The sequence below is a fragment of the Halyomorpha halys genome, unplaced genomic scaffold, assembly GCF_000696795.3.
Source record: "Halyomorpha halys isolate HHAL.00 unplaced genomic scaffold, Hhal_1.1 Scaffold88.1, whole genome shotgun sequence".
Lineage (NCBI taxonomy): Eukaryota > Metazoa > Arthropoda > Insecta > Hemiptera > Pentatomidae > Halyomorpha > Halyomorpha halys.
In genome coordinates, this window is record NW_027114863.1 from 1,847,789 (window position 1) to 1,854,489 (window position 6,701).

Sequence of the window (6,701 nt, forward strand, 5' to 3'; positions counted from 1 at the left end):
TCATTCTTTTGTAATGGATTGGAAATTTAGACCGTTTGTCTAGTAAATGTTGTAATAGTCCGAATCGACGAGCAGTTTCCTATCTTTTCAGTCTTGTACGAGGGTTCCATGTCAGTGGTTTGTCCAGATGTAGTTCTAAGTAATTCTGTTCGACAGGAAAGGATACTGTGGGATAATTAAACTTAAATTAAAAATTTTCAAAAAAATGAATGAAAGTAGCCGCACAACGTTAGTCTAAACATTAAATTTTCCAAGATTTATCTTCGTTTATTTTCATTTTTCCTCCAGTCTTGTCAAAACAACTTCTTACAGGAAGGGGAAAAAATATTTCTTACGTAAAACATTCATTCAAATGGTATAAAATATTAAAACCACGATCTAAGCTTCTCCTTATAAACCGAACAGTTGAACTTCAGTGCTACATCTACTCGAGAGGTAGCGCCCCTTTAAAAAAAGTTTTTAGGAAGTACATTTATAATATTTTAATTTTTTAAAAAGATTAAAATTTTTAAAAAAATATGGGGCAATGTAGCCCATAAAAAAACTTCAAAGATAAAAGTATCTTGGTTTATTTTCCATTTATCTTCACCCTGGTCAGAACAAGTTCTTAGAGGAAGTTACATCTTGTTATAACATCTTTCTTTGAAACGGCTGCCTGCCGTTGACTGGTACAGGAACAAAGAGGGTTATATCCTCTTTATACGTACATATCACGAAGTAATTTAGGGTTATAACCATTAATTGAAAATAATTTATATAATTAATTGCGCTGGCTGTTATTATCTAGGGAATATTATTTTATTTTATGATCAGCGGTATTATGTTTTCTGTTTTGTTTTTTAAAAAAAAACTGAAATTGCTAGAAGCATTTTTATTACTATGACTATAATATTTTTTACGATCTTACTAAACGTTGGCTTCAACATTGGCCTTTCAAGGGAATGAGGAGAAACAGCTAGAGCTCCCAGTCTACTATTCGTTTTATAAGGAGCTTGCATCATTGTTTTCCAGGCTAAGTGCATACAATTTATATGAATGTTTTACATAAAAAAAATGATTTTTTTTTTCCATTTCGAAAATTTCATTCCATCATATCAACTATCTCTATGTGCCTCATTGCGATAACATTCAATTACATGTAATATCAACTATCGCACTTTCCTTTATGCACAATATTCACCCACTTTCGTCTTTACATCACAATCTGTAGTGTAATTCAGATAGGGATATTAATTGAAAGTACAATAGGACATTAGGAGAGGAGACAATATCTATAGATTATCTATCCGAGGTCTACTGCATCAAAGAACAATGGCTTTCTAGAAGGAAGAAGTTGTAGAGAGTCAGCTTCATGATTTACGATGAAAGTTGAATTAAATAATGTTTTTATTATTAAATTATTGTACAACGATAAATTCTCACTTTAAAAGATTTGGAACGGATCTTATACAATTATCATAAATTTATAAATTAGACATTCTTATAGTTTAAAAAAAATAAAAGAAAGAAAAAAGTACATATTCTTACTGATTACTGACATCACTAAACCTGGTGATGAGGATAAAAAAAATTATCTATAGTTGAAACTAATAGCTAAAATTGCCATGGATTAGAGATGCGACATCGACAAAAAAAATTGATATTTTAAAACATCGATTTTGAAAAACATTGATTTTTTTTTAACCATTTCAGTAACAGAAGGTCTGTTCCGACGACTATGCATGTTCCGGTCAGTCTGAAGTGCTTCAATCAAAGAATAGAACATCGACTACAAAAAACATCGATGTCTTAAAATATTGTTGCTTAGAATACATTACCCAAAATACATCGATGTTTTTGAAAAACTATTTCAGGAACATAAGGTCTGTTCCAACGATCACGCATTCTACGGTCTGTAAAAAGTGGTTTTTGAAACTAAGAAACCGACATCGACTACAAAAAAAATCGATGTTTTAAAATATCGTTGCTTACCATACATTACCCAAAATACATATATGTTTTTTTAATCGATGTCGGATTCTTTGTTTCAAAAACCACTTCTGACAGGCCGTAGAATGTGTGATCGTTGGAACAGACGTTATGTTTCTCAAATGAATGTTCAAAATCTGATTTGATGATCAAGTGGATGTATTTGGGTAATGTATTGTAAGAACGTTATTTTAAAACATCGATGTTTTTTGTAGTCGATGTCGGATACTTAGTTTCAAAAACCACTTTTTACAGACCGTAGAATGCGTGATCGTTAGAACAGACCTTATTTTTCTGAAATAGTTGTTCAAAAACATCGATATATTTTTGGCAAAGATTTGATTGCAATGATATTTTAATATTGAGCATAGATATTTTAAAACATCGATGTTTTTCTTGTCGTAATTTATCTTTATCATGTCGTTAGCGTAAAAGTTGGAGATAATTTTTTCATCCCACCATATTATTGGTAGGAATCTGTTTATACTGTAAATTTTTTGTTTTCATTTAGTTACTTTTAGAAAAAAAAAAATGAACAATTGGTGAAAGCGTTAAAAACATCGATGTTATCATGATAAAGATATCAGTATGTTTCTAAGGAAATAATGTAATTAATATAAAAACTAAAATTTTTATAGGTTGTCTCCTTGAAAATGGCCTGAGGGCCGAAACGTTGCAGAGTTTCTGAAAATAAAAGTTGAGAGTAATTTGGATCAAAATTGTGTATGTTAATAATGAGATGTTATTATTATTAATAAGGTTTTAAAATATATTTATCTATTTTTTATTAAATTAATGAGGAGCGGGATCTAATTTTTTAAGACGATGGGCTTGATAGGTATAAGCATCTTTACAAATCTTTCGTATGAACAGTAGAACAAATTTTCGTTAAAATCAGATATCATCACTTTTGGGTATATATATCACGATATTAATGATAAAGACGATGGTTGGGGGTACCAAATTCTTAATATAATTTGTGTAAAAATGAGCCAACGAAAAATCTGCCCGAGTCTATGCCTTAATTTGTACGCCTCAGAGTGGGTCAGGATAGTCAGTAAATTATTGACAACCACACTGAGGTATTGTTTAGGACATAATTATATTAAATTACTGTTTGTTATATTTTTTATCCATCCCAACCCATCTCATGTATATGATTCAGTGGTTTATAAGGTATAATTTTTTTTTTTATCGTCCCAACTATTCTTTAAATACATACGATAGTCCTGATTATAAAATAATAGAAAATCATGAATGGAATAATAAGAGAGAATTTCATCTCTCATTTAAAAACTGATTTATGAATTATCCCCCGGACTACATTTTCATTCGACTCATTATCCATTGAAGCGATCCCTTTCATCCAGCAATGAATGAACTGATATACTCCCCTTCTCATTCTTCATACTGTTCTTACGGTCGTGACGGAACCATTAGGCGGGAGTTTCCTCGGCGGACATGACGAATACAGTAGTCGAGGTCACCGAACCAGTATGGAGTAGACAAAAGAACTTGAGAACCGGAAGTTGTTACAAGAGGTAAATAGGAAACACAACTGTCTGCACATGCTTCATGATTAAGCATTTCTGAAAAAAGGTATTTTTTTCACAGTCAGTGATGTGCAACGAAAGGCGAACAATTAAATTCTTTCTGCATGTTTGCAAAAACCAGTTACGTAGGTTGGGTAGTTGGGTTAGGTGTACCTTCAAATATTTATGTTAATATTAGTTTTCAGTTTTTTCTGAAGAAATTAGTTTTGAAATATACCCTTGCAGAAGAATAATAAAATCGAAACACACAAATATTAATAAGAAATGGTTAAAAACAATGGAGTTTTGTTCAGGAGATAACCTTCTAATTTAAATGGAAAATCAACATTCCAAATCACCAGTGGGTTGTTCTGTAAATAATCTCTGTATAATGTCTAGAAACAATTTAAAGAAGACACTTTGTGTAGGGTGGTTTTTCAGATCAACAAATGAGAAAGTTAATGTTAAAAGCGAAACATGAGAAAGAACTGGTTCAAGAACTCTGATACATTTATTGCCCAAAATCGTTGAAACCAAAAATGATGAAATTAATAAAAAAACAAAACAATAAGTTAGAGTGAATGTAATATTTTTACTTACAAGCAAATATGAAATTATATTTCAATTAAAAATTAAATTATTTTAAAGAATTGATAGTAAGTTTAAAAGAGAAAAAGATGCGAAAGAATTTTTGTTTTAATTTCCATAAATTATACATATTGATCGAAATAAAAAATGATATCGCTGTTAAAATTCTTTTCGAATTCAATGATCAGAAAAAATTTCCAGGGTTTGTAAGCACCACACCATTAAGAAATGTTTAGGTGCCATTTTTTTCATTGTTAGTAAATTTAATTTATCATCTATCATTATAGGATATTGACTTTGAACTGCCAATACCTCCTATATGAAAATTTGTCCAATTCTATATTTTTCTATATAACCTATCTGCGTTAGATGAAATGACTGTAATCATAGTATGTAAGCTTGTCAGAAAAACTATTATTAAAAAAAAAGTATCATTTTTATTTTGGGTATTGAGAAAATAGTTTTTTTGTTTTTTTTCTGTATTAAAATAGGTTACAAGTAGGAGATACTGGCAGCTCTGCTCAGGGTATTGCTTCAATGTAGAGAAAGTTGAAGACAAAAATCAATACTTTAATTGAAAAATGGCTTAAAGATAAGGACAATGATTTTAAAATATAACATTTGAAATTCAGAAAACTCGATGATTTAGTAAAATTATTTGAATAAATAATTCTTGGCAATGTTTGAGAACAGTGCCTGAATGTGCCCAGTATTTGATTATAAGTGAATTTCAATGAATTTCGGCAAAACGTATGCGAATTTTCAAGTTTTTAGAAAATGGTAAAAACTTAAGAAGATCCAATCTTTTTATTGAAAAATATAACTTTTGGACAATGTTATATAACACCTATTTTTTTGGCCAAAAAAACTGCTTAAAACATTTTTATTATTATTATTTTTATTTTTTTCTGTTGGTGCTATAGACTGTGGAGATCCTTTACCGCGTGCTGTTGTCCCGAACAACCACAAATACGATTCATGAAGAAGGTGTAGAGAGTAGGATCATCAGCCCAGTCTGTGAGATGCCTTCAGTAGGATGGGCGAAGCATGTCTTCCGATATGAGTAAATACCCATTACGGTGGTCACTCATACGAGTACTGACCACCTTCAACGTTGCTTAACTTCTTTATCTGTAACAAACATCTTAACCCTCATACATAAATCTTATGCTTAGCTACGATTAAAAGTTAAAATTGAGAAAAAAGTACGAGAAGTAACAATGACGTGTCCAACTAAAAGACTAGATTATTTCTCCTTGAAATTCCCAATATACATTAAATCAGCTGATATAGATCTCTGTCAACTGATGAGGCCAGATGGTGGAATCTAACTCCCCCCCCTGACAGTTTAAAAACAATTCCTTGTAAATTAAAATAACAAAAACATAAATAAATATATCTAATTATAAGAAATTTTTGTTCATTCTTAATTCTATGCATTATATACAATAAATATATACAACAGCAAAAGATTCAAAATAAAAATAAACAACTACTAATATAAAAGTTTTAAAAAAACAATATTTTTTTTTCTATTTATATACTTGTTTATATATTTTTCGGAAAATACGATTTTTTAGTCCAAACTTTTCGCCCTTGGTACCTTTAAAAAAAAAATAGCCAAACTTGGTAGACAGTGGTTTAGGGCTCTACAAACTGCACCAAAGGGCACAAACTGGGTCTAATTAAACAAATTAGAACTGGAGATATAAAATAAAACATGTGAATTTTTTCCCCAATTTGAAACCCATATTTCCTATGGGGACTATTTCGGCCTACGTTTATGTAAGCAGACATTTAACTTCCCATCGGTTCTATTAACGTAGGAATTGGGTAAAAGGCAGTGGAATTATGGAGGATAATATGAACAACAGTCACCAAGACTGCTCTAACCCGCTTGAGAATAGTTCATACTCACCTCACGCACTCTCACCTCATCAGAAAACTGCCACCTCCAACGTGCAAATATTGTCAGTCCATTCTAACGATTAGACATATTTTTGAAGAATGTAATCACTATTTGCCAGCAATAAACAGGATAGGACTGACCCCAAATTTATCAGAAGCTCTCACATATGAGGAAGCTAAAATTACATTAGTGTTTAAATTTTTAAAAGCACATCGCCTTCTTTATAAATTATAACTCCTCTTCGACTTTTATTTATTTATTTTTTTTTATCATTTTTTTTTTTTACTTTTATCATACCATAGGCGTTGATGACCAGAGGGTTTTACGCCTTTAAGCAACAATCAACAACAACAGTCACCAAGAGAAATAAAAAATTTGCCGAATAAATCGAGGTGAAAAATTTCTAATTTTTAATTTCTTTAAAAAATGGTATTAAGAGATTTGAAATGATCCTAAAAATGAATATATGAAATGCTCTCTTAAAAAAAAAGTTATTCTATCTACTTTATCCCGAGCCACATTATGTTTTTATAATTTTTTATAAATGTAATATAGCTAAATAGAATCAGTAATGCTTTTATCTTATTCCTCGGATAGAGAGGAATCGATTGCTGTACAATAACAGTGAAAAAAGCTTATACTTTTCAAGCTACAAACCAGGAACGCTTAATTTTCTTCATAACATTTTGAAAAAAAAAAAAAAA

The 6,701-nt window shown here is 30.4% G+C and overlaps 1 protein-coding gene across 2 annotated transcripts in view; it reads right to left on the bottom strand.

Moving 5' to 3' along the window:
- Window positions 1-6,701, bottom strand: part of LOC106677151 (trypsin-7) — a 107,992-nt gene that overhangs the window by 46,824 nt on the left and 54,467 nt on the right. The gene's annotated exons all lie outside the window — the stretch shown is intronic.